The sequence below is a fragment of the Dromiciops gliroides genome, chromosome 5 (assembly GCF_019393635.1).
Source record: "Dromiciops gliroides isolate mDroGli1 chromosome 5, mDroGli1.pri, whole genome shotgun sequence".
Taxonomy (NCBI): Eukaryota; Metazoa; Chordata; class Mammalia; order Microbiotheria; family Microbiotheriidae; genus Dromiciops; species Dromiciops gliroides.
In genome coordinates this window covers 297,071,312-297,085,060 of record NC_057865.1, presented here as the reverse complement: position 1 = coordinate 297,085,060, position 13,749 = coordinate 297,071,312, and the positions used below count along the sequence as shown (strand labels likewise).

At 52.2% G+C, this 13,749-nt stretch overlaps 1 long non-coding RNA gene across 1 annotated transcript; it reads left to right on the top strand.

The window, feature by feature from the left end:
* The first annotated feature begins 9,433 nt into the window (after positions 1 to 9,433).
* LOC122729716 lies at positions 9,434 to 13,363 on the top strand. Its single transcript, XR_006353350.1, has 3 exons — positions 9,434 to 9,865; positions 10,037 to 10,128; positions 13,322 to 13,363. It is a non-coding gene; the product is annotated as an uncharacterized LOC122729716 (long non-coding RNA).
* Positions 13,364 to 13,749: the final 386 nt, after the last annotated feature.

Genomic DNA, 13,749 nt, shown 5'->3' with positions numbered 1-13,749 from the left:
GAAAAAGGCATCTGGGAGAAATGGCCTGTGAGCGGGGCTGCATGGGCCAGCTGCACCATGGAAGGCTCGGGGTCAGGCCTCCTGCAGGCTCCAGCCTAGGCTCTCTTCCTAACTCGGCCGGGGGCTTCTCCTTCTGCACCTCACCTTCTGCCTCTCTAGAATGAGGAGGTTGGGCCTGATGCTTTCAAAGGGCCCCTTTGCTCAGATTTTGACCTAGGTCCATCGGGTGGCCAGGCCTCTCTCTGCTCCCAGGTCTGGGGGGCCGGGGGCTCCATCTGAGTCTCCCTAGAACAGCCACAGGGGCTGAGTGGGGGAGGGATGGCCCGTGGTAGGATCCTGGAGAACTGCCCAGGCTGGGGGAGGGGAAATCAGGTCTGTTTTCTACCAGCAAGTCCGGCCAGGAGGGTCCAAAGTCAGGGTTACCCAGAGCATAAACAAGGTCAGGGCTAGCTAGAGCCCAAACAAGGCAGCTTCCCAGAGGCCTTGTGGGCCATGAGCCCGGCACCCTCAGGACAGGAGGCTGAAGCCCTGGGCCCCACAGGAAAGCATGAGGCCCGGGTGCTGAGAACAGGCTCATTTGGCCCACCTTCTTGGAAGGCTGGTGCCTGGCAGCCCCGGGGCTGCTGAGGAAGGTCCTGCCCAATTACAAGCTCCTCATGACTCTCCTGGGGACTCAACTTTGCTCCCAAAGCAGAGCCCCCACACCCACATGTTCCCCACCCACGGAGGGTGGCTGGGGACATTGTGAAACCGGCAGGTTCAGGGACCAAAGTTCAGCAGGCAGTTGGGAAAAACGATGACTCGGGGGGGTGGAGTTGCTTCCCTGAAATCGAAACCCAAGAAGCCAGGTCCTCCTTCACAGCCCCCTGGGACAAGGGGATAGTTGGCTAAGGGACCCCAGGCCCAGAGAGGGCTGGGAATTCCTCCAGTTCCCACAGCAGGGCCTGGAAGGAACAGGAAGGAGCCCAGGGTCTGGGGGCCACCCCTGAGCAGGCCCCTCCGGGCTCTGGGTCTGTTGTTCCCTTTGTCAGATGGAAGCCTCCCATTCTAGGGTATGTTCTGAGGTCACCATTATTATTACTATGATATTTTACTGGACGCTTTCTATGTGGGAGTCTTTCCTCCCCCAGATGGGATGCTTTCTGAGGGCAGGCTCAAGGTCTGCTCTCTCTCCTCTTCTGTTCCCCCCACTCACACACTGGATGCTCCATTGTCCGACGTGGGGCAGAGCTGAGCCTAGGCCAGAGTGTCCTCTGCACACCACCCCTCCTCCTCACATTCGGGGATTCCTTTCAGTCCTCTCACCCCTTTCTGCGAGGCTGGAATGGTCAGGGTCCAGTGTAGGGACAGAATGAGGCCTGGGCCTGAACATGAACGGGAGCCTCAGGGGCCTCCCTGGATGGCAGCAGGAAGCAGTGAGTGGCCTTGGGTCACCTGAGCCAAAAGCACAGCAGGCAGCCACCCTGGGGCACCCAGGCCACTGGCTCTGATCCTGCGTCTGAGGGTCCAATGGAGCCCCTCCTGGGTGAGGACACAAAGGCCTGCTCCCCCATGAGGCCCTTGGTCAGGCTCCCATGTCTCACTAGGGAGAACAAAGGCCAGATCGGGGCCTTATGCCCCCTTCATTCCCTCGGTCACCTGCTCACCCTTTGTCCCCCTGCTGCCTGTCCCAGAAACCCACCCTGAAGGAATGACCCAGGCCTTGCCCTTGGAGAGCAGGCCCAGTCCGTCCAACTGGCTAATGAAAGCAGGGCTCAGAGGGGAATGAAGGGATGTGTCTGAAGGGCTTGAGAGGCTCCCCCGACTTAAGTGGGGGCCACAAGCACTCATGGAGGGACACTGAGCAGCCCCAGGAGGACGAGACAGCGCCCATGCTGCCCTCCACCAGCTTACAGTCTACAACATGCTCACAAGGACCTGGAGTGTGACAGGAGGCAGGAAGAGGTCCAGACCAAGGGGTACAAGGAAATCCAAGCTGGCTCCAGCCAGTGGCCTTGGCAGAGAGAAGGACGAGAGACGTCAAATGGATAATCTGATGCAGGAAGAGCTTGGGGCCCTTCTGCCCAGGACTCAGACCCCATCTTTCACACTTGCTACCTGGCTGACCCACCTTTAACCTCTCTGGGACTCAGTTCCCTCATCTGTCAAATGAGGGGATCAGAGCAGAGGGTCCCTCAGTCCCTCCAGCCCCAAGTCTATGGTCCTATGAATGACACGGTTGGCCCTCTGCCTCCCCAGGGCTGTTTTGGCAGCTGTGCAGGGGGTGGTGCAGAGAGAGGAGACAGAGGTGATGGAGGACTGAACTAGGCCTGGAACAGTGGGGATGGACAAGAAAGGAAGCATGGTGTGAAGGGGTAGGAAAAATCTCTCTTACATAGAACCCTCGAACATCTGGAAGGTCCTCACCTTGCCATTATTCACACTTCCCACCCCTATGACCCTGAGCTGGTCATGAATTTAGGGTCCTCTTAACCCTGATCTCTGAGCCTCAGGAGGTGGGACAGCTTCCCAGGTTCTAGCTCTGATCCTCTGATCCTCCAGGCAGCCTTCGATGACTGGGTTCAAGGATCCCATACAGTCAGAGCTGGAAGGAACCCGAGACCCTAATCCAGCTCCCTCATGATTTGAATGAGGAAGCCAGTGGTGAAGTGACTTATCCAAAGTCATGCAGCAAGTAAGTGGTGGGTCCAGAACTTGAATCCAGCTCTTTGGACTCCTTGTCCAAAGGGAAACTGAGGCTGAGAGGTGCAGTGCCTCACCTCCTGCTGGTGGCTGGTGAGTCTCCCACCTGAGCTGCTGGCTCATTGTCCCATAGCCACCCTGAGCCTTCCTGTCCACCATCCCTGGGGTGTGTGCTGCCCAGATGGCGGGCGATTGTACGGTAAAAGTACTTCAGAGTCTAAAGTACCACATTTTATGGACTTTCCCAGAAAGGGCCTAATTCCGGGCAGGATGGGAGGCGCCCCTGGGATTAAGGAGGGGCCACAGGGGAGCAAGAGGAGAGATTTGGGGAGAGACTGTTCAACTGTGCTTAGATATCTACCACCTTGGGAGGGGGGGCGTTGTGAGGAGCCCAGGGTGGAGGACCCGGCCCTCAGGACATAAGTCCCAGAGCAAGGCAGGCTTCATCAGGAAAAAGACCAGATACCAGGAGAAGTACCCCAAAACTGAAAGCTAGAAGGAATTTTGGAGATCCAGGGATCACGGCATCCAGCCATCCCATTTTACAGATGAGGGAATCAACAGACTTGCCCAAGGAGCTGGTGAGGAGGCCCAGGATTTGAACCCGGCTGTTTCTATTTTCTCAGCTAAAGAGGATCATGGAAGGCGAGCCCCCAAGTGGTTACGAGGGATTGGTGACACCCAGAGCAGATCTGGAGGGTCCCCAGTGGCCATGTAGTCCACCCCTCCTGTGGTAGAGATGAGGAAACTGATGTCTCTAGACAGAGGTCATGCAACTAGTGAGTGAATGGTAGAGCTGAGATTTGAACCCAGGACTTCTGACTCTCCCAAGTATGAAGCCAGCTTCCTTTGCAAACCTGCCCCCTCCTAACTTAACAATCTATAGAATCATAGAACAACACCCTAGAGGTACCCTAGTGGCCATCTGGGGCAAAATCCTCTTTTTATGAATGAGGACCGTGGTCTCATTGACTTGCCCAAGGTCACACAGGTAGTGTCAGAAGTGGGATTTGAACCCAAGTTCTCTGAATCCAAAGACGGTGTTTTTTCTAATGTATCAGGGATACCAGGTGCCTTCTCATTTCCACTCTATCTTTCAAATATGCCTTTTCCCTTCCCTTCCCATTGCCAACCTCACTTTATAGGTGAGAAGACTTCGGCCCTCAGAGGGAAGATGAACTGCTCATGGCCACAAGAGCAGTTGGTAAATAAAGAGATGGAGAGTATTTTGTTGTTCATGGTGAATTCATGTTCCCTGCCTCAGATGTGAAAAGAAGTGATTGCCGAGCCATAGTCAGTGATCTTGAAAAGACTGAAAATGAGGAAGGGGATGTGCCAGGATCGAAGAATGGCAAAAGATGTTTGATTTTCAAAAATGAGAGGCAACAGAACCTCCTACTTATGGGCTTGACTCCAACTCCCGCCAAAATTCTAGAGCACATCTGGAACGAAGCCCAGTTACATTATCAAAGGGATGTTAAATGGCCCTCTGGAAAAGGGAGTGGTGATCACTCAAGAGTTAGGGTACATTTAGCTGTAGTGAAGACCGGCTCATTCCACATCAACCTCATTCCCCATTTTTGGACCAGGTTACTGAACTGGTAGATGAGGGGGATGCTCTGGAAAGCATTTATCCAGATTTTGGCAAAAGTATTTGATAAAGCATCTCATACCACTCAGGGAAGAGATAGAAAGGGGTGGGGTAGATTATAGTACTGCTAGGTAGATACAAAAGGAATTCATTGGCCAGACCCAAAGGACAATTATTCGTGGCTCCATATTGGCTTCGAAGGAGGTGAGGAGTATAGTGCCCTATGGATCTTTGCTTGGTTCTGTGCATTTTAACACTTTTATATTTTTGTAATTTAATTTAATTTTGTTTTCATTCTAATACTTTTTGTTTGTTTGTTTTGTTTTTGTGGGGCATTGAGGGTTAAGTGACTTGCCCAGAGTCACACAGCTAGTTAAGTGTCAAGTGTCTGAGGCTGGATTTGAACCCAGGTCCTCCTGAATCCAGGGCTGGTGCTTTATACATTGCACCACCTATCTGCCCCCCATTCTAACACTTTTAACAAGGACTTGGATAAAGACAGAGATGGCTGGCTCATCAAATATGTCAATGACATAAAACTTAAAGAAGGGTTAGCTAACCCAGATTGAAAAAAGATCTTGACTAGAATAAGGTCAAGTTTTAGAGGAATAAATCAAGGGTTCAAGAATCAATTCCACAAGTAGGAAGTGAAGGTAATAAAGGCGGTGATGGGGCTCAAGTTTATACGTGAATGAGGATCAGTGGAAGGACTTGGGAGTGTTTAGTTGGGAGAAGAGAAGAACAGGCATTCTTCACTGTCGACCCTTTTGGTGGTCAGTTTGGTAAAGCCCATGGACCCCTTCTCAAGAGTCACATTCTTAAATGTATAAAGTAAAATATGCGGGATGACAAAGGAAACCAATTATATTGAAATGTAGTTATGAAATATTTTTTGTAAAAAACGAATTCATGGACCCCTGGTCAAGAGCCCCTCACTTAGGGGGAACACAAGAGTAACCCTGTCCAAAAAGGAAGTAAATTTGTTTGGTAAGACCTCTTCTTGATGAAGTTACACTGGCTCTGGGTGATTACTGCTTCCTTTTCTAGGTAGTTCCCATCCACCCCTTCGATAGTGCATTCTAGAATCAATTGTGGCCAGGAGTCAGTCACACTCCCAGGGCTAGGCTTCACAAAGTCTACTCTCTTCCCTTTTTGAAAGTGGGGCCATCTGCCCTTCTCCAATCCTACAGCGCCTCTCTTGTTCACTACAACCTTTCAATGATTTGCTGCTCCAATGGTTATATCTACTGGTCCTTTCAGTTCTTGGGGACATCACTAATCTGGGTTTGGCAACTTCAAGTCATCAGGACAGCTGATGTTCTCTTGCTTCTTCATCTCCCTGTTAATTTCAGATATCAACTCCCACTTAGCCATTTAGTCCCTTCCTTTCCAGGTCATGGGTCATGCTTTTTGGCAGAGAGAACAAAAGGAAAATGAAACTGAGCAGCTCTACTGTGGTTGTCATCTGTTATCACTCTATTGCCCACTCCAATGCCGTCTTTGATCTTCCTATTTTCCCCAATATAACCCCAGAGGTCCCTTTGTTCTTCCCCTTCCTTTCTCACCAGCTTGCGCTTTCAGGCTACACAGGACAGTGCCCTGCCCTTTCCATTGTTCCTCCTCTCTCATCTGTCCTTTGCTTCCATCGTCTGTACATGTCTCTTCAAAACCCAGGTTGGTGAGCCCCCCGTGCATCCACATTATTCTCTCTCAGCAAATCTCCCCACCCCCAAATTGTCTCTTTTTGTCTGAATTTTTTTATTGAGAGTGATCCAACCTTCCTAGAATGACTTCTCCTGGAGAAATTTAGGGTCTCCATTGGATCCCACTGACCTTTTCTCCAGTCCCTTTGGAATTTTCTCTCCAAATCAAAACCGTGTGACATGCAGAAGTCCATAGCGTCACTACTGTCCTGTCCACCATTGGAGCTGTCCCAAAGGTGTTTTTATTGAGTGTTCTGAAGATGAGTTTACATCCAGATGCCTTCATCCAATTACTAAAAGCACCTGAGCAGATTCACAGAATACCCTGCACACTAACAGAAGAGTAGAATAGAAAGTCTGAAGGCAGATGAACTAACAGAAGTGACTTGTCCCAGGACCATTTCTACCTGGGATCCATCAAACGTAAAAATGGGAAGAATCAAATAATAATAACAATAAGCCTTTCTATAGAATGTTGGAGCTTTCCCAGCATTTTACATACATCATCTGGTGTAAGCCTTGCGATATAATTCCTATTTTACTGGCTCAGACAGGTGAAATGACTGGTATATGGTCACATAGCTAGTAACACACTACTAGGCTACCCACTACCCATCTTTTCTTTCTGTGACTTTTCATGGGTGATAGCTCATCTAATAGCACCTATAGATCCAGTTAGTCAGTCAATGAGCATTTATTAAGTATTCTCCCTTGGAAGACCAGTAGCTCCCTCCTTTAGACTAAGTACATCCTTTTTGTTTTAGTTTTGGCGGGACAATGGGGGTTAAGTGACTTGCCCAAGGTCACACAGCTAGTAAGTGTCTGAGGCTGGATTTGAACTCAGGTACTCCTGAATCCAGGGCTGGTGCTTTATCCATTGTGCTACCTAGCTGCCCATAAGTACTTCCTTTTTGTTGCTTAGCTTAAAGTACTCCGGGATTCTCTTTCCCTTATCTTTCTTCCTATCTCGTCTTATTGATTTGTCTTGCTCACCTTGTCTTAACAATTCTTGCCTTGAGCCTTCCTCCTTCTCTTCCTAGAGTTTCCTATGTCTGCTCCTCCTTAGGTCTTTCTTTTTTAAACAAATAATTCATTTATTCTGAAATTAACAAGTGCCAAATAAGAGGAGCATCCCCACATACAATAGAGAAAGATGATTGAACCCATATCACAGAACTTGATTATATACACTTTGCTTTCCCTTGTAATCCATCTGTCAGTCAATTCGGCACTTTCTGTGTTCCAGGCCCCCTGCTAAGTGCTGATAACCCAAAGAAAGGCAGTATAGGTCCCTGGAAATGGGTTTGGGTGCCAGTCTTTTTTTTGAGGGGGGAAGAAGAATGAAATAAAACCTGGCCTCTAATTTGTTTTGCCATTCTGAGTGTGTGGTGGTTTTTTGTTTGTTTGTTTGTTGTGGGATAATGGGGGTTAAGTGACTTGCCCAGGGTCACACAGCTAGTAAATGTCAAGTGTCTGAAGCTGGATTTGAACTCAGGTCTTTCTGAATCCAGGGCCGGTGCTCTATCCACTGTGCCCCCATTCTGAGTGTTTACATGGGAGCTGAGGCCTCTCTTGGACCTGAGCTGAATGCTGGGCCCTTCCTTGGAGCCAGAGCAGATATTCTTTGCCCGGCTCCAGTCTAGCTTGTGGGACAGGGAGGGTATTGACATTCTCAGGGGACATTCAGATGGGGTCATCAGCCATCAACTTTATTGTGAGAGGCATTACTGACGGAGCCCTGTCTGAGTCAACCTGGTGCCTCTGTCTTTGGGCCAGGTTACACATATAAAAGAAAACTGTGTGGAAGACCCAAACCAGCCCCACTAGCCTGAGCAGCACCTGTGGTGAGTGAAAGGTCTCTGGCCTTAGAGGCATCTGGGAGGCAAACCCAGCTCTGACCCTGCAAGTCACGCACCTCCGGGCCCCTCAGGGTCCTTGCCCATGGACCACAGATGGGGTCTATGGTCTCTTCTAGCTCTTATACTGCTGGGTCCTTTTGGTCAACCCAGTTGGGTCATTTGGTCTACCCCGGGAAGGTCAAGGCTAACCGGCCAACCTTATCCAAGTGGCTCGATTGCCCTGGTCAAGTGTTCTCCCTTCAATCCATCATGTTCCTGGAGCTGGGCTGAGACCCTGAAGAGCAGCCCAGGCCGTGACTTCAGGGACTCCCAGCCTGAGTCAGGGCAGGGGTAGGGAGAGCACGGGAAATGGCTCCATACCCGGGGAACATGTGGAGAATAGGTCAGAACAGGGCTCGCCCCAAGCACAAATCATGGGCTGGAAAGTGATTGTGAATATTCAGGGAGCAGGGAACAGAGATGCTCTTACGCTAAGGAGATGTTTATTTAACGGCTGCCAGAGGTCAGAGTTTCTTTAGTCACATAAAACAATATTTTGTTCAAATACCCACCAAGCCAATGGTTCTTAGGGAATACACAAGAGTAGTGTGTGTGTGTGTGTGTGTGTGTGTGTGTGTGTGTGTGTGTGTGTGTGTGCGCGCATGCGTGCATGTGCACTTGTGCATGCACAGAGGGCCTCTGTTCTAGCCTTGGCCCACACTTTCTTGATGCACTAAGAGTCCCTAATAGGACACGGGAGCCTGTCCGCTTTGGGGGCCAACCTGGCACTGAGCATTGGTCTTACAGTGAATCCTGGGGCTCCTTGGGCAAGTCAGGGAAGGGGCTGGGACAGAGCCTGACTTGGGATGGGGGTGGGGAGGTGGGTAGCCCTTGGTGCCAGCGAGGCCACAGTGCATCAGATAGGAATTATGTAAGTACCTCTGGACCCAAGCCCTGATGGGCTGGCTGCTCCTGGCTGGTGGCAGCTCTGGTCTTGCGCCCACAGAGGATCTGACAGAGATTCTGTGCGCACAGCATGGTCCATTGGAGTGGTTTCCAACACCCCGTGCCCCTGCGTGGCCCCATCTCTGTCCTCTCTGTGGACACTGGGAATCTTCTCTTTTGCTGTTACCTACTTCTTGCCTGGGGTCAGAGGGCAATCCAGCATCTGTCTCCCACAGCCTCTGCTTACTGGGGGAAGTGGGATCATCATGAGAGGTTCTCTCATGGGTATGACCAGGGTCAGAATCACCAGCAGCATCCGGAGGCAGGCCCCACATTGGTCCCTTAATTCAATCAGCACAGATTAGGCACCTAACTGAAGCCTGCCTCTCTGTGGGAGCTGAGCACCTGGAGTGTCTGGTCTTAGCCCTGAGTAAGGAGCTAACATGCTCCCATACAAGGGAGACCAGCAAAGGAGAGATTCAGATGGAGCCATTTAAGAGAATCCCTTCAGCTGAGGGGTCGAGGAGGGCTTCCTAGAGGAGGTGGCCCCTGAGAGAGGCCTTCACCCCACAAGGACCACATCTGAGGCACGGGAAAGTAAGCAGCCAAGAGATAGGCCAGAGAGGCCAGGGACCTGAGGCGGGCCGTCTTTCTCCATCATAGGTGCAGTGGGCGTGTCGGCTGTATTGGTATCCCCGGGCCTGCTTGGCCCACCTCTGGAGTCCACAATTCTCTAGCAGGCGGGCATGCACACAAGGGCAACCAGAGACCGTGCTGTGAGAGGATTTCCCAAAGGAACAGTCACGGTTGGACTGGAGGAGAAAAGGCTCCAGGGAGGGCCTGTGAGCGTCACCTCCAGGGGAAGCCTTGAAGAGCTGCCAGGGCAACGGTGATGACGTGGATTGTTCATGCCCGTGATGCCCATATCTCTTGACCTCCTTTCCCTGCTAGATGGCTCTTCCTGGGTGTCCCAGAGGCACCCCTGTTTCTGTGGAGGGCCCTGGCCCCCAGTTCATGGCCTTGGGGTCATCCTGGACACAGAAAGGCCTTCTCGCTGGCCTTGTCTCCCAGGCTGATGACACATTCAAGCTCTTCATGCCTACAAGGTTCGCTTGCCCTTCTTCCTTCACCTCCACTCCTTGGCAGCTCAGGTCAGCTCAGGTGCTGCCCCTTGATCTCTGCCCCCTCTCTCCTGTTATCGGGATCCCTCATCCCATCCCCCCCAAAGGTCCCTCAGGACAGGGCAGCCCCATTTATGTATGTGTCTGTATCTCCAGTGCCCAGCCCATCACAAGAGCCTAATCAATGCCCAGTGATTGATTTTGGAAGTAGCCGAGAGAAGTTACAGCTGGGGAAATTTCAGCTTGAGGTAAGAAAAACCTCTTTAACAAAAATCCAAAAGGAGACTGGGGAGTCCCTGCGAGGTCCGAGGCCAGGTAAGGCCTAGACAGTTATCTGTCTACCTTGGAGCAAGTCAGGGCCTGCCCTGTCCTGACAGGGTACCCCTCCCATTGTCCTCAACTCTGCCTCTCTTTGACACTCCCATGCCCTCTTCCTCATCCCAGCTCCATCTCCTCCTGGCTTATCCCCCAGGCCCAGCTCAGAAGGGTCTGAGGCTGTGCCTCCTCTGCCCCAACCCCAGACTGGGAGCCCCCTGAGGGCAAGGTCTCTTCCTTCCCTCTTCCTTGAATGAATGAGAGACAGGTAGGATTTGGAGAGACAGATGCAGGGTCAGGAGCAAAAGGACATCTGGATAGGGGTGGACATCAAGGCAATACCTCCGGAGCAGATCTATAAGTGGGATCATGAGCTCGGAGCTTGAAGGGTCCTCAGAGCCCACCCAGTCCACTCTCAGACACTAAAGGTCAGGAGGTAAAAGGCTTTGCTCAAGGTTACAGGCTGGTAGTAAGCAGACTCGAACCCAGGGCCTCAGCCTGCAAATACCTGCTTTATTTTTACAGGGGACAAGAAGAGTTTGGGCAGAGTGAGGGGAGATGGGTAATGCCTTGGGTACAGTTTGCTCGGTCCCCGCTGGGAGTTGAGGGAGGATCCTGGGGGTGGTGTGCATCACCCCAGCAGCAATAGGCCAGCTGAGGCCCCAGCGGTGGTCAGAGGCCCGTTCACTCAGGGCTGTTCTGAGATTGGCTGGAGTGGAGGAGGGGCCGGCCCTTTGGGGGACAGGGGCCCTGCCGAGGTAAATTGCAGCCTCTTTCCCCCTTTCCCTCAATCTCCTCCGGTCTGGAGTCAGTGGCTTTCTTCAGGCCTAGGAAAATAACTCGGGCGGGGCTGGTGCCAGGATTCTGCAGGGTTTCAACCACCAGGTCCCCATGGGGGAGCGACACAATTGTCTCACAGTTCAGCAGAGCTGCCACCGGGGGACGTGGAGGCAGCCCTGGCCGCCTCTGACTGCCGCTTTTGTCCTGAGGCCCCTGGCCCAGGGAGGGGCGTCTGAGCCGGCGGCGGCACCGTGGAGCCCGGCCTGGGTTTGGAGGCTCTGGCCAAGAGCCCCATTCCCTGGGCCCAGCCTCCAGCCTCCCAGCAGCCGGGATCCCATGCAGAGGGAGGAGGGAGCTGGCCCGGCTCTGAGCCGCCTCCTCTCCTGGCCCCTGGGCTGACTAACAGGGGGAGGGGGCTTGGCTAGGCCGCTGCTTTCCTGCTGCCTGCCCACCAATATGCTGACTATTGATTCTGGCATTCAATGCCCTCCACACTCTGGCCTGCTCCATCTCCCCCTCCTCCTCTTCAAACATTCCAGGACCCGCAAACCGTGGGTGATTCTTTCCCCTCAGTGAGCCCAGTAGGTCCCACCTTTCAGCCTTCACGCTGTCTCACACACCAGGGCCCTCCCAGAGCCTCTTCACCTGCTCCGTTCCCATCCGTCCTCAGAATGTCGGCTGATGTTTCAAAGATCTACAATCTCTCCAGTGTGGGAGGTCTGGCCACCAACACCGTGACAACCCATGACATAACGGAAGGTGTCCGGAGTCTCTCAGGTCACAGAAACTGTCAGCGGGTGTGTGTCTGGCCTAGAGAGGAGTCGCTTGAAGCTCTGGGAGGGCTTAACCCGGGCTCCCTCGGGACGCTCCCTCCCAGCTGATAATGGGACCCAACAGAGCCCTCCTGGGGCCTGCCCCACACTGATAGAATAGGCAGGGAGGCCAGGGACCACATTTTCTGTGTCTGAGGCCTGTCTGTCCTTTCCTAGATGGGGGCCCCTGATGGCACAGCCTGGGTCTGTCCAGTGGACTTTGAGTGAAAATTTGTAACTGCCAAGTCCCACTTCAGATGAAGGGAAACTGAGGCCCACAGAGAAGGGAGTGGGTCAGTCCCTCGGCTCTCCTGCTCTCCATACTGGGCCCCTGCGTGGCGGGGGCCCTTTTTCTTTTGGATCTCTACCTGCACATCTGCAAGATGAGAGTTGGGCTGCACCCACTGACCTCTGGGGGCTCATTCGTCCAGTCCCTGACCAAGTTCTATGATGCTGTGGCCTTTGCACAGGACCTTGTGGGAGGGAATGAACTTGATTTGGGAGGTGACCAAAAGCCTGGTGGCTTTGACCTGTTTGCATTTCCTTGTTTGTTCCTGGCTCTGAGGTAAGGGTAGTGAGGCTCACTGGAAAGGGCAGGGCCCTGGAGGCAGGTCAGCCGGGCCTGAGCCTGGCTCTGGCTCTGGTTCTCGCTGGAGGGCAGTGGGCAAGTCCTTGCCCTTCTCGGAGCCTCAGTTTACTCTTCCGTAAAACAGGAGCAGCAGCACTTAGATTGCTGACCGCAAGGCCTGTGTGGGAGGGAAGAGGCAAGAGAAGGGAATGAGAATTTATCAAGTGCCTGCTAGGTTCCAGGCTCTGCTTTACAAATGTGATTTTATTTGAGGATAGAACGATCAGTGGGGAAGTGAATCATTGCTACTGGGACTCTGCAGCCCTGTGTGGGGAGCAGAAGTCACCCCTGTCCTGTCTGACGCTGTCACAGTCAGTCAGGGCAAGCAGGTGGATTAGCCTCAAACTGGCTTGGTGTTGGGATCGCCTGGGGCAGGGAAGCACCCACACCCCGACCCTACACACACACACACACACACACACACACACACACACACACACATGCCATCCCAGATGTCCAGAATAAGTATCACTTGCTGCTTGGGGGGCCTTGGATGGGTCACTCACCCTCCCTGCTCCTCAGTTTCCTCTTCTGTAAAACAAGGCGGTTGCACTTGATGGTTTCTGAGGTTCCTTCTTGTTCTGGAGCAGGATCAGAGCCACCTAGTCCAACCAGTATCCAAGCAAGAATCCCATTTATAACCTGCCCGGTAAGGGTCCTCTAGGCTTTGCTTAAAGAGGTCCAGGAGTAGGGAGCTCACTCCCTCCTGAGGGAGCCCACTGTTGGATAGCTCCATTAGGCAGACTTCCCAGGCTTGTTCTACATCATTGCCCTCCACAAACTCCCCATTCCAGGAACCCTGTCCTTACAATTCCTCTGATGCTCTTCGTTGCCCATCTCTTCATCCTACATGCTTAGAACCTCTCTTCTCACTTCTACCTCATGGCTTCCCTGGCTTTCTTCAAGGCTCACCTCAAATCCCACCTTTGACAAGAGACCTGTTCTGCCTGGAAAGACTCATATGAACTGATGTGTAGTGAAGAGAGCAGAACCAAGAGAACGTTGTACACAGAGACAGCAATATTGTTGGATGAAGAACTGTGAATGACTTGACTATTCTCAACAGTACAATGATCCGAGACAACCCCAAAGGACTATCGATGAAACATATGATCCACCTCCAGAGAAAGAGCTGATATTGATGGAACACAGACTGAAGCCGGCTATTTTCCCCTTGCTTTCCTTTTTTTTTCTTTATTTCAAGTTTTCATATGCAAAATCACTAATATGTTTTACATAACCATATATGCACAACTTAGATCTGATTGCTTACCACCTCAGGGAGGGGGGAGGGGAGGAGGGATTAAAATGGGAACCCAAAACAGTTAATAAAA